The following is a 12,645-nucleotide window of genomic DNA, read 5'->3' as shown; positions in this document are numbered from 1 at the left end:
TGCCACCGTGGTGTGAGTCGATCCTCGGCGTGAAACATGAGCCAGTGCAGGGAAAAGAGGTTCCTCTGGAATGGACTGAGACATCTGGGGGACTCTTGGAATGGTGGTAAGACCATGGAGTTCCTCTCGCCTTTCCTGTTGAGAGTGCCTCCTCTTGAGATGCGACGGGAACGCCGGGAATTCTTTCCCGTTGAAAGCAGGGAAAGGATCCCTCATCTCGAGCTCCGAAGGGGAAACAGGGCTCCTCTGGATGTGGGCGGGACCATCGTGCTTCCTCTCGAGTGGAGACGGGTATGGCGGTGAACATCTTGAGTTGCAGCAAGGGTGTGAAAGACCCTTTCGAAGTTCCAGAGGTTAGGTGTCATTCGTCTCCAGACACCTCATCGGAAATAGGCCTCATCTCGCCTGGAAGGGAGAACTTCCTGGATTTTCTCGAGTTGCGGCAGGTGTTCTCGAGTTATGACGGGGACCTCAGGGACCCGCCCTTGTGGCCTCAGGAGAGGCCAGTCCCCATGCGAGTTGCTAGGGGGCCTCTCGGGATTTCTCTCCCGTCGATACCGGGGCCAAAAACCTTGTGTGGAGTCAGGGCCGGAACCGAGGATTCCTCTCAGGGGTGACATGGATCTTTGGGTACTTCTGGAGTCTCCCCAGGGGAGTCAGGCCTCGTCTCGAGTGGGGGCATACACGTGCGCTTTCCTTCCACGCTGTAGCAGCAATGTCACGCTTCCCGTGGCGTGGATCAAAGGATCTGTGGTTTTCCCTCGAGGCTTTCCCACAGGGCTGTCCCACGTGCCACCGTGGTGTGAGTCGATCCTCGGCGTGAAAGATGAGCCAGTGCAGGGCAAAGAGGTTCCTCTGGAATGGACTGAAACATCTGGGGGACTCTTGGAATGGTGGTACGACCATGGAGTTCTTCTCGGCTTTCCTGTTGAGAGTGCCTCCTCTTGAGATGCGACGGGAACGCCGGGAATTCTTTCCCGTTGAAAGCAGGGAAACGATCCCTCATCTCGAGCTCCGAGGGGGAAACGGGGCTCCTCTGGATGTGGGCGGGACCATCGTGCTTCCTCTCGAGTGGAGACGGGTATGGCGGTGAACATATTGAGTTGCAGCAAGGGTGTGAAAGACCCTTTCGAAGTTCCAGAGGTTAGGTGTCATTAGTCTCCAGACGCCTCATCGGAAATAGGCCTCATCTCGCCTGGAAGGGAGAACTTCCTGGATTTTCTCGAGTTGCGGCAGGTGTTCTCGAGTTACGACGGGGACCTCAGGGACCCACCCTGGTGGCCTTAGGAGAGGCCAGTCCCCATGCGAGTTGCTAGGGGGCCTCTCGGGATTCCTCTCCCGTCGATACCGGGGCCAAAAACCTTGTGTGGAGTCAGGGCCGGAACCGAGGATTCCTCTCAGGGGTGAAATGGATCTTTGGGTACTTCTGGAGTCTCCCCAGGGGAGTCAGGCCTCGTCTCGAGTGGGGGCATGCACGTGCGCTTTCCTTCCAGGCTGTAGCAGCAATGTCACGCTTCCCGTCGCGTGGATCAAAGGATCTGTGGTTTTCCCTCGAGGCTTTCCCTCGACGCTTTCCCACAGGGCTGTCCCACGTGCAACCGTGGTGTGAGTCGATCCTCGGCGTGAAAGATGAGCCAGTGCAGGGCAAAGAGGTTCCTCTGGAATGGAATGAGACATCTGGGGGACTCTTGGAATGGTGGTACGACCATGGAGTTCCTCTCGCCTTTCCTGTTGAGAGTGCCTCCTCTTGAGATGCGACGGGAACGCCGGGAAATCTTTCCCGTTGAAAGCAGGGAAAGGATCCCTCATCTCGAGCTAGGAGGGGGAAACGGGTCTCCTCTGGATGTGGGCGGGACCATCGTGCTTCCTCTCGAGTGGAGACGGGTATGGCGGTGAACTTCTTGAATTGCAGCAAGGGTGTGAAAGACCCTTTCGAAGTTCCAGAGGTTAGGTGTCATTAGTCTCCAGACGCCTCATCGGAAATAGGCCTCATCTCGCCTGGAAGGGAGAACTTCCGGGATTTTCTCGAGTTGCGGAAGGTGTTCTCGAGTTACGACCGGGACTTTAGGGACCCGCCCTGGTGGCCTCAGGAGAGGCCAGTACCCATGCGAGTTGCTAGGGGGCCTCTCGGGATTCCTCTCCCGTCGATACCGGGGCCAAAAACCTTGGGTGGAGTCAGGGCCGAAACCGAGGATTCCTCTCAGAGGCTAACATGGATCTTTGGGTACTTCTGGAGTCTCCCCAGGGGAGTCAGGCCTCGTCTCGAGTGGGGGCATGCACGTGCGCTTTCCTTCCAGGCTGTAGCAGCAATCTCTCTTCCCGTCGCGTGGATCAAAGGATCTGTGGTTTTCAATCGAGGCTTTCCCTCGAGGCTTTCCCACAGGGCTGTCCCACGTGCCACCGTGGTGTGAGTCGATCCTCGGCGTGAAAGATGAGCCAGTGCAGGACAAAGAGGTTCCTCTGGAATGGACTGAGACATCTGGGGGACTCTTGGAATGGTGGTACGACCATGGAGTTCCTCTCTCCTTTCCTGTTGAGAGTGCCTCCTCTTGAGATGCGACAGGAAGGCCGGGAATTCTTTCCCGTTTAAAGCAGGGAAAGGATCCCTCATCTCGATCTACGAGGGGGAAACTGGGCTCCTCTGGATGTGGGCGGGACCATCGTGCTTCCTCTCGAGTGGAGACGGGTATGGCGGTGAACAGCTTGAGTTGCAACAAGGGTGTGAAAGACCCTTTCGAAGTTCCAGAGGTTAGGTGTCATTAGTCTCCAGACGCCTCATCGGAAATAGGCCTCATCTCGCCTGGAAGGGAGAACTTCCTGGATTTTCTCGAGTTGCGGCAGGTGTTCTCGAGTTATGACAGGGATCTCACGGACCCGCCCTGATGGCCTCAGGAGAGGCCAGTCCCCATGCGAGTTGCTAGGGGGCCTCTCGGGATTCCTCTCCCGTCGATACCGGGGCCAAAAACCTTGTGTGGAGTCAGGGCCGGAACCGAGGATTCCTCTCATGGGCTCACATGGAACTTTGGGTACTTCTGGAGTCTCCCCAGGGGAGTCAGGCCTCGTCTCGAGTGGGGGCATGCACGTGCGCTTTCCTTCCAGGCTGTAGCAGCAATGTCACGCTTCCCGTCGCGTGGATCAAAGGATCTGTGGTTTTCCCTCGAGGCTTTCCCTCGAGGCTTTCCCACAGGGCTGTCCCACGTGCCACCGGGGTGTGAGTCGATCCTCGGCGTGAAAGATGAGCCAGTGCAGGGCAAAGAATTTCCTCTGGAATGGACTGAGACATCTGGGGTCTCTTGGAATGGTGGTACGACCATGGAGTTCCTCTCGCCTTTCCTGTTGAGAGTGCCTCCTCTTGAGATGCGACGGGAACGCCGGGAATTCTTTCCCGATGAAAGCAGGGAAAGGATCCCTCATCTCGAGCTACGAGGGGGAAATGGGGCTCCTCTGGATGTGGGCGGGACCATCGTGCTTCCTCTCGAGTGGAGACGGGTATGGCGGTGAACTTCTTGAGTTGCAGCAAGGGTGTGAAAGACACTTTCGAAGTTCCAGAGGTGAGGTGTCATTAGTCTCCAGACGGCTCATCGGAAATAGGACTCATCTCGCCTGGAAGGGAGAACTTCCTGGATTTTCTCGAGTTGCGGCAGGTGTTCTCGAGTTACGACGGGGACCTCAGGGACCCGCCCTGGTGGCCTCAGGAGAGGTCAGTCCCCATGCGAGTTGCTAGGGGGCCTCTCGGAATTCCTCTCCCGTCGATACCGGGGCCAAAAACCTTGTGTGGAGTCAGGGCCGGAACCGAGGATTTCTCTCAGGGGCTGACATGGATCTTTGGGTACTTCTGAAGTCTCCCCAGGGGAGTCAGGCCTCGTCTCGAGTGGGGGCATGCACGTGCGCTTTCCTTCCAGGCTGTAGCAGCAATGTCACGCTTCCCGTCGCGTGGATCAAAGGATCTGTGGTTTTCCCTCGAGGCTTTCCCTCGAGGCTTTCCCACAGGGCTGTCCCACGTGCCGCCGTGGTGTGAGTCGATCCTCGGCGTGAAAGATGAGCCAGTGCAGGGCAAAGAGGTTCCTCTGGAATGGACTGAGACATCTGGGGGACTCTTGGAATGGTGGTACGACCATGGAGTTCCTCTCGCCTTTCCTGTTGAGAGTGCCTCCTCTTGATATGCGACGGGAACGCCGGGAATTCTTTCCCGTTGAAAGCAGGGAAAGGATCCCTCATCTCGAGCTACGAGGGGGAAACGGGGCTCCTCTGGATGTGGGCGGGACCATCGTGCTTCCTCTCGAGTGGAGACGGGTATGGCGGTGAACTTCTTGAGTTGCAGCAAGGGTGTGAAAGGCCCTTTCGAAGTTCCAGAGGTTAGGTGTCATTAGTCTCCAGACGGCTCATCGGAAATAGGCCTCATCTCGCCTGGAAGGGAGAACTTCCGGGATTTTCTCGAGTTGCGGCAGGTGTTCTCGAGTTACGACGGGGACCTCAGGGACCCGCCCTGGTGGGCTCAGGAAAGGCCAGTCCCCATGCGATTTGCTAGGGGGCTTCTCGAGATTCTTCTCCCGTCGATACCGGGGCCAAAAACCTTGTGTGGAGTCTGGGCCGGAACCGAGGACTCCTCTCATGGGCTGACATGGATCTTTGGGTACTTCTGGAGTCTCCCCAGGGGAGTCAGGCCTCGTCTCGAGTGGGGGCATGCACGTGCGCTTTCCTTCCAGGATATAGCAGCAATGTCACTCTTCCCGTCGCGTGGATCAAAGGATCTGTGATTTTCCCTCGAGGCTTTCCCACAGGGCTGTCCCACGTGCCACCGTGGTGTGAGTCGATCCTCGGCGTGAAAGATGAGCCAGTGCAGGGCAAAGAGGTTCCTCTGGAATGGACTGAGACATCTGGGGGACTCTTGGAATGGTGGTACGACCATGGAGTTCCTCTCGCCTTTCCTGTTGAGAGTGCCTCCTCTTGAGATGCGACGGGAACGCCGGGAATTCTTTCCCGTTGAAAGCAGGGAAAGGATCCCTCATCTCGAGCTCCGAGGGGGAAACGGGGCTCCTCTGGATGTGGGCGAGACCATCGTGCATCCTCTCGAGTCGAAACGGGTATGGCGGTGAACATCTTGAGTTGCAACAAGGGTGTGAAAGACCCTTTCGAAGGTCCAGAGGTTAGGTGTCATTAGTCTCCAGACGCCTCATCGGAAATAGGCCTCATCTCGCCTGGAAGGGAGAACTTCCTGGATTTTCTCGAGTTGCGGCAGGTGTTCTCGAGTTACGACGGGGACCTCAGGGACCCGCCCTGGTGGCCTCAGGAGAGGCCAGTCCCCATGCGAGTTGCTAGGGGGCCTCTCGGGATTCCTCTCCCGTCGATACCGGGGCCAAAAACCTTGTGTGGAGTCAGGGCCGGAACCGAGGATTCCTCTCATGGGCTGACATGGATCTTTGGGTACTTCTGGAGTCTCCCCAGGGGAATCAGGCCTCGTCTCGAGTGGGGGCATGCACGTGCCCTTTCCTTCCAGGCTGTAGCAGCAATGTCACGCTTCCCGTCGCGTGGATCAAAGGATCTGTGGTTTTCCCTCGAGGCTTTCCCTCGAGGCTTTCCCACAGGGCTGTCCCACGTGCCACCGGGGTGTGAGTCGATCCTCGGCGTGAAAGATGAGCCCGTGCAGGGCAAAGAGGTTCCTCTGGAATGGAATGAGACATCTGGGGGACTCTTGGAATGGTGGTACGACCATGGAGTTCCTCTCGCCTTTCCTGTTGAGAGTGCCTCCTCTTGAGTTGCGACGGGAACGCCGGGAATTCTTTCCCGTTGAAAGCAGGGAAAGGATCCCTCATCTCGATCTACGAGGGGGAAACTGGGCTCCTCTGGATGTGGGCGGGACCATCGTGCTTCCACTCGAGTGGAGACGGGTATGGCGGTGAACACCTTGAGTTGCAGCAAGGGTGTGAAAGACCCTTTCGAAGTTCCAGAGGTTAGGTGTCATTAGTCTCCAGACGCCTCATCGGAAATAGGCCTCATCTCGCCTGGAAGGGAGAACTTCCTGGATTTTCTCGAGTTGCGGCAGGTGTTCTCGAGTTATGACAGGGACCTCAGGGACCCGCCCTGGTGGCCTCAGGAGAGGCCAGTCCCCATGCGAGTTGCTAGGGGGCCTCTCGGGATTCCTCTCCCGTCGATACCGGGGCCAAAAACCTTGTGTGGAGTCAGGGCCGGAACCGAGGATTCCTCTCATGGGCTCACATGGAACTTTGGGTACTTCTGGAGTCTCCCCAGGGGAGTCAGGCCTCGTCTCGAGTGGGGGCATGCACGTGCGCTTTCCTTCCAGGCTGTAGCAGCAATGTCACGCTTCCCGTCGCGTGGATCAAAGGATCTGTGGTTTTCCCTCGAGGCTTTCCCACAGGGCTGTCCCACGTGCCACCGTGGTGTGAGTCGATCCTCGGCGTGAAAGATGAGCCAGTGCAGGGCAAAGAATTTCCTCTGGAATGGACTGAGACATCTGGGGTCTCTTGGAATGGTGGTACGACCATGGAGTTCCTCTCGCCTTTCCTGTTGAGAGTGCCTCCTCTTGAGATGCGACGGGAACGCCGGGAATTCTTTCCCGTTGAAAGCAGGTAAAGGATCCCTCATCTCGAGCTACGAGGGGGAAATGGGGCTCCTCTGGATGTGGGCGGGACCATCGTGCTTCCTCTCGAGTGGAGACGGGTGTGGCGGTGAACTTTTTGAGTTGCAGCAAGGGTGTGAAAGACCGTTTCGAAGTTCCAGAGGTTAGGTGACATTAGTCTCCAGACGCCTCATCAGAAATAGGCCTCATCTCGCCTGGAAGGGAGGACTTCCTGGATTTTCTCGAGTTGCGGCAGGTGTTCTCGAGTTACGACGGGGACCTCAGGGACCCGCCCTGGTGGGCTCAGGAAAGGCCAGTCCCCATGCGATTTGCTAGGGGGCTTCTCGAGATTCTTCTCCCGTCGATACCGGGGCCAAAAACCTTGTGTGGAGTCTGGGCCGGAACCGAGGACTCCTCTCATGGGCTGACATGGATCTTTGGGTACTTCTGGAGTCTCCCCAGGGGAGTCAGGCCTCGTCTCGAGTGGGGGCATGCATGTGCGCTTTCCTTCCAGGATATAGCAGCAATGTCACTCTTCCCGTCGCGTGGATCAAAGGATCTGTGATTTTCCCTCGATGCTTTCCCACAGGGCTGTCCCACGTGCCACCGTGGTGTGAGTCGATCCTCGGCGTGAAAGATGAGCCAGTGCAGGGCAAAGAGGTTCCTCTGGAATGGACTGAGACATCTGGGGGACTCTTGGAATGGTGGTACGACCATGGAGTTCCTCTCGCCTTTCCTGTTGAGAGTGCCTCCTCTTGAGATGCGACGGGAACGCCGGGAATTCTTTCCCGTTGAAAGCAGGGAAAGGATCCCTCATCTCGAGCTCCGAGGGGGAAACGGGGCTCCTCTGGATGTGGGCGAGACCATCGTGCATCCTCTCGAGTCGAAACGGGTATGGCGGTGAACATCTTGAGTTGCAACAAGGGTGTGAAAGACCCTTTCGAAGGTCCAGAGGTTAGGTGTCATTAGTCTCCAGACGCCTCATCGGAAATAGGCCTCATCTCGCCTGGAAGGGAGAACTTCCTGGATTTTCTCGAGTTGCGGCAGGTGTTCTCGAGTTACGACGGGGACCTCAGGGACCCGCCCTGGTGGCCTCAGGAGAGGCCAGTCCCCATGCGAGTTGCTAGGGGGCCTCTCGGGATTCCTCTCCCGTCGATACCGGGGCCAAAAACCTTGTGTGGAGTCAGGGCCGGAACCGAGGATTCCTCTCATGGGCTGACATGGATCTTTGGGTACTTCTGGAGTCTCCCCAGGGGAATCAGGCCTCGTCTCGAGTGGGGGCATGCACGTGCCCTTTCCTTCCAGGCTGTAGCAGCAATGTCACGCTTCCCGTCGCGTGGATCAAAGGATCTGTGGTTTTCCCTCGAGGCTTTCCCTCGAGGCTTTCCCACAGGGCTGTCCCACGTGCCACCGGGGTGTGAGTCGATCCTCGGCGTGAAAGATGAGCCCGTGCAGGGCAAAGAGGTTCCTCTGGAATGGAATGAGACATCTGGGGGACTCTTGGAATGGTGGTACGACCATGGAGTTCCTCTCGCCTTTCCTGTTGAGAGTGCCTCCTCTTGAGTTGCGACGGGAACGCCGGGAATTCTTTCCCGTTGAAAGCAGGGAAAGGATCCCTCATCTCGATCTACGAGGGGGAAACTGGGCTCCTCTGGATGTGGGCGGGACCATCGTGCTTCCACTCGAGTGGAGACGGGTATGGCGGTGAACACCTTGAGTTGCAGCAAGGGTGTGAAAGACCCTTTCGAAGTTCCAGAGGTTAGGTGTCATTAGTCTCCAGACGCCTCATCGGAAATAGGCCTCATCTCGCCTGGAAGGGAGAACTTCCTGGATTTTCTCGAGTTGCGGCAGGTGTTCTCGAGTTATGACAGGGACCTCAGGGACCCGCCCTGGTGGCCTCAGGAGAGGCCAGTCCCCATGCGAGTTGCTAGGGGGCCTCTCGGGATTCCTCTCCCGTCGATACCGGGGCCAAAAACCTTGTGTGGAGTCAGGGCCGGAACCGAGGATTCCTCTCATGGGCTCACATGGAACTTTGGGTACTTCTGGAGTCTCCCCAGGGGAGTCAGGCCTCGTCTCGAGTGGGGGCATGCACGTGCGCTTTCCTTCCAGGCTGTAGCAGCAATGTCACGCTTCCCGTCGCGTGGATCAAAGGATCTGTGGTTTTCCCTCGAGGCTTTCCCACAGGGCTGTCCCACGTGCCACCGTGGTGTGAGTCGATCCTCGGCGTGAAAGATGAGCCAGTGCAGGGCAAAGAATTTCCTCTGGAATGGACTGAGACATCTGGGGTCTCTTGGAATGGTGGTACGACCATGGAGTTCCTCTCGCCTTTCCTGTTGAGAGTGCCTCCTCTTGAGATGCGACGGGAACGCCGGGAATTCTTTCCCGTTGAAAGCAGGGAAAGGATCCCTCATCTCGAGCTACGAGGGGGAAATGGGGCTCCTCTGGATGTGGGCGGGACCATCGTGCTTCCTCTCGAGTGGAGACGGGTGTGGCGGTGAACTTTTTGAGTTGCAGCAAGGGTGTGAAAGACCGTTTCGAAGTTCCAGAGGTTAGGTGACATTAGTCTCCAGACGCCTCATCAGAAATAGGCCTCATCTCGCCTGGAAGGGAGGACTTCCTGGATTTTCTCGAGTTGCGGCAGGTGTTCTCGAGTTACGACTGGGACCTCAGGGACCCGCCCTGGTGGCCTCAGGAGAGGCCAGTCCCCATGCGAGTTGCTAGGGGGCCTCTCGGGATACCTCTCCCGTGGATACCGGGGCCAAAAACCTTGTGTGGAGACAGGGCCGGAAACGAGGATTCCTCTCAGGGGCTGACATGGACTTTTGGGTACTTCTGGAGTCTCCCCAGGGGTGTCAGGCCTCGTCTCGAGTTGGTGCATGCACGTGCGCTTTCCTTCCAGGCTGTAGCAGCAATGTCACGCTTCCCGTGGCGTGGATCAAAGGATCTGTGGTTTTCAATCGAGGCTTTTCCTCGAGGCTTTCCAACAGGGATGTCCCACGTGCCACCGTGGTGTGAGTCGAACCTCGGCGTGAAAGATGAGCCAGTGCAGGGCAAAGTGTTTTCTTTGGAATGGACTGAGACATCTGGGGGACTCTTGGAATGGTGGTACGACCATGGAGTTCCTCTCGCCTTTCCTGTTGACAGGGCCTCCTCTTGAGATGCGACGGGAACGCCGGGAATTCTTTCCTGTTGAAAGCAGGGAAAGGATCCCTCGTCTCGAGCTACGAGGGGGAAACGAGGCTCCTCTGGATGTGGGCGGGACCATCGTGCTTCCTCTCGAGTGGAGACGGGTATGGCGGTGAACTTCTTGAGTTGCAGCAAGGGTGTGAAAGACCCTTTCGAAGTTCCAGAGGTGAGGTGTCATTAGTCTCCAGACGGCTCATCGGAAATAGGACTCATCTCGCCTGGAAGGGAGAACTTCCTGGATTTTCTCGAGTTGCGGCAGGTGTTCTCGAGTTACGACGGGGACCTCAGGGACCCGCCCTGGTGGCCTCAGGAGAGGTCAGTCCCCATGCGAGTTGCTAGGGGGCCTCTCGGAATTCCTCTCCCGTCGATACCGGGGCCAAAAACCTTGTGTGGAGTCAGGGCCGGAACCGAGGATTTCTCTCAGGGGCTGACATGGATCTTTGGGTACTTCTGGAGTCTCCCCAGGGGAGTCAGGCCTCGTCTCGAGTGGGGGCATGCACGTGCGCTTTCCTTCCAGGCTGTAGCAGCAATGTCACGCTTCCCGTCGCGTGGATCAAAGGATCTGTGGTTTTCCCTCGAGGCTTTCCCTCGAGGCTTTCCCACAGGGCTGTCCCACGTGCCGCCGTGGTGTGAGTCGATCCTCGGCGTGAAAGATGAGCCAGTGCAGGGCAAAGAGGTTCCTCTGGAATGGACTGAGACATCTGGGGGACTCTTGGAATGGTGGTACAACCATGGAGTTCCTCTCGCCTTTCCTGTTGAGAGTGCCTCCTCTTGATATGCGACGGGAACGCCGGGAATTCTTTCCCGTTGAAAGCAGGGAAAGGATCCCTCATCTCGAGCTACGAGGGGGAAACGGGGCTCCTCTGGATGTGGGCGGGACCATCGTGCTTCCTCTCGAGTGGAGACGGGTATGGCGGTGAACTTCTTGAGTTGCAGCAAGGGTGTGAAAGGCCCTTTCGAAGTTCCAGAGGTTAGGTGTCATTAGTCTCCAGACGGCTCATCGGAAATAGGCCTCATCTCGCCTGGAAGGGAGAACTTCCGGGATTTTCTCGAGTTGCGGCAGGTGTTCTCGAGTTACGACGGGGACCTCAGGGACCCGCCCTGGTGGGCTCAGGAAAGGCCAGTCCCCATGCGATTTGCTAGGGGGCTTCTCGAGATTCTTCTCCCGTCGATACCGGAGCCAAAAACCTTGTGTGGAGTCTGGGCCGGAACCGAGGACTCCTCTCATGGGCTGACATGGATCTTTGGGTACTTCTGGAGTCTCCCCAGGGGAGTCAGGCCTCGTCTCGAGTGGGGGCATGCACGTGCGCTTTCCTTCCAGGATATAGCAGCAATGTCACTCTTCCCGTCGCGTGGATCAAAGGATCTGTGATTTTCCCTCGAGGCTTTCCCACAGGGCTGTCCCACGTGCCACCGTGGTGTGAGTCGATCCTCGGCGTGAAAGATGAGCCAGTGCAGGGCAAAGAGGTTCCTCTGGAATGGACTGAGACATCTGGGGGACTCTTGGCATGGTGATACGACCATGGAGTTCCTCTCGCCTTTCCTGTTGAGAGTGCCTCCTCTTGAGATGCGACGGGAACGCCGGGAATTCTTTCCCGTTGAAAGCAGGGAAAGGATCCCTCATCTCGAGCTCCGAGGGGGAAACGGGGCTCCTCTGGATGTGGGCGAGACCATCGTGCATCCTCTCGAGTCGAAACGGGTATGGCGGTGAACATCTTGAGTTGCAACAAGGGTGTGAAAGACCCTTTCGAAGGTCCAGAGGTTAGGTGTCATTAGTCTCCAGACGCCTCATCGGAAATAGGCCTCATCTCGCCTGGAAGGGAGAACTTCCTGGATTTTCTCGAGTTGCGGCAGGTGTTCTCGAGTTACGACGGGGACCTCAGGGACCCGCCCTGGTGGCCTCAGGAGAGGCCAGTCCCCATGCGAGTTGCTAGGGGGCCTCTCGGGATTCCTCTCCCGTCGATACCGGGGCCAAAAACCTTGTGTGGAGTCAGGGCCGGAACCGAGGATTCCTCTCATGGGCTGACATGGATCTTTGGGTACTTCTGGAGTCTCCCCAGGGGAATCAGGCCTCGTCTCGAGTGGGGGCATGCACGTGCCCTTTCCTTCCAGGCTGTAGCAGCAATGTCACGCTTCCCGTCGCGTGGATCAAAGGATCTGTGGTTTTCCCTCGAGGCTTTCCCTCGAGGCTTTCCCACAGGGCTGTTCCACGTGCCACCGTGGTGTGAGTCGATCCTCGGCGTGAAAGATGAGCCAGTGCAGGGCAAAGAGGTTCCTCTGGAATGGACTGAGACATCTGGGGTCTCTTGGAATGGTGGTTCGACCATGGAGTTCCTCTCGCCTTTCCTGTTGAGAGTGCCTCCTCTTGAGATGCGACGGGAACGCCGGGAATTCTTTCCCGTTGAAAGCAGGGAAAGGATCCCTCATCTCGAGCTACGAGGGGGAAACGGGGCTCCTCTGGATGTGGGCGGGACCATCGTGCTTCCTCTCGAGTGGAGACGGGTGTGGCGGTGAACTTCTTGAGTTGCAGCAAGGGTGTGAAAGACCGTTTCGAAGTTCCAGAGGTTAGGTGACATTAGTCTCCAGACGCCTCATCGGAAATAGGCCTCATCTCGCCTGGAAGGGAGGACTTCCTGGATTTTCTCGAGTTGCGGCAGGTGTTCTCGAGTTACGACTGGGACCTCAGGGACCCGCCCTGGTGGCCTCAGGAGAGGCCAGTCCCCATGCGAGTTGCTAGGGGGCCTCTCGGGATTCCTCTCCCGTCGATACCGGGGCCAAAAACCTTGTGTGGAGACAGGGCCGGAAACGAGGATTCCTCTCAGGGGCTGACATGGACTTTTGGGTACTTCTGGAGTCTCCCCAGGGGTGTCAGGCCTCGTCTC

The sequence above is a fragment of the Capricornis sumatraensis genome, unplaced genomic scaffold (genome assembly GCF_032405125.1).
Source record: "Capricornis sumatraensis isolate serow.1 unplaced genomic scaffold, serow.2 scaffold10, whole genome shotgun sequence".
Classification (NCBI taxonomy): domain Eukaryota; kingdom Metazoa; phylum Chordata; class Mammalia; order Artiodactyla; family Bovidae; genus Capricornis; species Capricornis sumatraensis.
Note: the sequence above shows the minus strand (reverse complement) of the source record.